The sequence below is a fragment of the Arachis ipaensis genome, chromosome B03 (genome assembly GCF_000816755.2).
Source record: "Arachis ipaensis cultivar K30076 chromosome B03, Araip1.1, whole genome shotgun sequence".
Classification (NCBI taxonomy): domain Eukaryota; kingdom Viridiplantae; phylum Streptophyta; class Magnoliopsida; order Fabales; family Fabaceae; genus Arachis; species Arachis ipaensis.
In genome coordinates this window covers 22010917-22014031 of record NC_029787.2, presented here as the reverse complement: position 1 = coordinate 22014031, position 3115 = coordinate 22010917, and positions in this window count along the sequence as shown.

Here is a 3115-nt window from a genome sequence, read left to right as displayed (position 1 = left end):
ATATTACATAATAAAATTATAATATTTATTTAATAGATTTAATAGATATATAAATGACAATATTTTACTAATTTTTTTTTAAAAATTAATACGATATCTTCTTACTAAATATCAATTCAAAGATTCTATCTAATATAAATTTTGATTTTAAATCAGTTCAATAAAAATCAAAACTGATATCCAAAATATATCCTAATAAAATTACTCTTAAACTTTCCTTTACATTTGGAAAATCTTTAAAACTGAAAATCTGTCTCTCACTCATCAAAGCATCTACAAATCCAATGAGAAATTAGTCGTCAGTCATCACCGTACTTAATCGTGGATACCCAAGTTATGAAAAAAAGGAGGGACAATTCAAAATAGTTTCTAAACATTTACAAATTACATATATTTGTATTTTAAGAGTCAAAATGCATGTAAGAAAAAAAAATCTCCAAACACAAATAATAGGATCATATAAAAGATATTAGAAATTAAAAGCCATTTCATTTTATGGGTAACGTAAATTAAATAAAAAACAAAATAAAAAATTAGACAAAAGGTAGTTATTTTGTCAATAAATATGACTTCGCTGTAAATTTAAAAGTTTTAATTGAAAACTGTTGTAAAATAAATAAGGAAGATGTAATAATATAAAATAATTTAATATAATTAGATAGTTTTAATAATAATATTCACAATGATTATTATCTCAATATAATAAAGATGATTAATATATCTACTAAGATTATATGTTGTAGTATATGAAAATATAAGATAAAAAGAACTTTGTACGTAGAGAGAGAGGAAATATTTTTGTATTTGTATTGTATATATTTTCTTGTCTCAAATCATGTTTTTATAGGCATACATAGGTTTGTTTTTCAAACCACATTTATTTTGCTTCATCTTAAGGACTTGTTCCTTTCAACATGGAAAATGGGTTGTCCATAAATGGACATCCATTCTTATCCTATCCTAGTCACAACACTCCTCCTTGGATGTCCATTTAGGATTATACCTCATTAAAACCTTACTAAAGAAAAACCAATGCGAAAAAATTTTAGTGAAGGAAAAAGAGTACAAAATCCTTTGTGATGGAAACTATCTCATTAAAAATCTTGTCAAAAAAAAAAAAAAACCCAATGGGAAAAAAACCTGACCAAGGAAAAAAGAGTACAGTCTCCCCCTCTTGCCGACATCATTTAATGTCTCTTAATCGGCGCATCCCGATCTCATGTACCAATCTTTCAAAGGAGGATTTTGGGAGTGACTTTATGAATAAATCTGCCAGATTGTCATTTGAGCGGATCTGTTGGACATCAAATGTCCCTTGATTTTGAAGATCATGAGTGAAGAAGAATTTGGGAGAAATATGCTTTGTTCTATCGCCTTTGATGCATCCGCCTTTAAGTTGAGCAATGCATGCTATATTATCTTCAAATAGGATAGTTGGAGCTATCTTATGATCAATGAGTCCACATGATGACATAATATATTGAATTAGGCTCCTCAGCCAAAAACACTCGCGACTAGCTTCATGAATCGCTAGTATTTCAGCATGATTAGAGGAGGTTGCTGCTATTGTCTGTTTTGTGGACCTCCGTGATATAGCTGTACCACCATATGTGAACATGTATCCTGTTTGAGATATCCCTTTGTGTGGATCAGACAAGTATCCAGCATCTGCATAGCCAACTAGTTGTGACTTGGATCCATATGAATAAAACAATCCCATATCAACCGTTCCATGAATATATCGAAAGATTTGTTTGATTCCACTCCAATGTCTTCTGGTTGGAGAGGAACTATATCTTGCTAGTAAATTCACAGCAAATGATATATCAGGTCATGTATTATTAGCAAGATACATTAGTGCTCCAATGGCACTAAGATATGGTACTTCAGGACCAAGAATATCTTCATTTTCTTCTTTAGGACGGAATTGATCCTTTTCCACATCCAACGATCTTATGATCATTGGGGTACTTAATGGATGTGACTTATCCATATAAAATCTTTTCAAGATCTTTTCTGTGTATGTTATTTGATGAATAAAGATCCCATTTTTTGTATGCTCGATCTGCAGGCCGAGACAAAATTTAGTCTTTCCAAGATCTTTCATCTCAAACTCTTCTTTTAGAGTTTTTATAATTGTTGGAATCTCTTCAAGAGTCCCAATGATATTTAAATCATCAACGTACACAGCAATAATAATGAATCCAGATGCAATTTTCTTTATGAAAACACAGGGGCATATATCATCATTCTTGAATCCGTTTTTGGCCAGATACTCAGTAAGACGATTATACCACATTTGTCCAGATTGCTTTAGACCATATAAAGATCTTTGCAATTTGACTGAGTATAACCCTTGTGAATATTCATTGGATGGTTTAGATATCTTTAGTCCTTTAGGGACTTTCATATAGATATCCCGATCTAATGAGCCGTATAAATAGGCTGTTACCACATCCATTAAATGCATATGCAGTTTATGATATGTAGATAAACTGACCAAATAACGCAATGTTATTGCATCCACTACAGGGGAATACGTTTCTTCATAATCTATACCGGGCCTTTGTGAAAAATCTTGTGCCACAAGTCGGGCTTTATAGCGCACAACTTCATTTTTCTCATTTCGTTTTCTCACAAATACCCACCTGTATCCAACAGGTTTTATATCTTCTGGGGTACAGACTACAGGTCCAAAGACTTCACATTTTGCAAGTGAGTCTAATTCAGCCTTCATGGCTTCTTCCCATTTTGGCCAATCATTCCTTTATTGACATTCTTCGACTGATCTTGGCTGAAGATCCTTACTTTCATGCATGATATTTAATGTCACATTATATGCAAATATTTCATTGACAATTATCTTATTTCGATCCCATTTCTCTCCTGTAAAGACATAATTTATCGAGATCTCGTCATTTTCACAATTTTCAGGTACCTGAATATCTTCTGGCGTAAAGACTATATCAGAATTTTGGACAACTGCAGGTGTCTCTACTATGTCTTTTCCAACAGGAATAGTATTTACCTCTTTTCTCTTTCGAGGGTTTTTGTCTTTGGAACTGACAAGCCTGCCACGCTTCTGGCGTGTATTTGCTTCGGTGACAATTTGTCC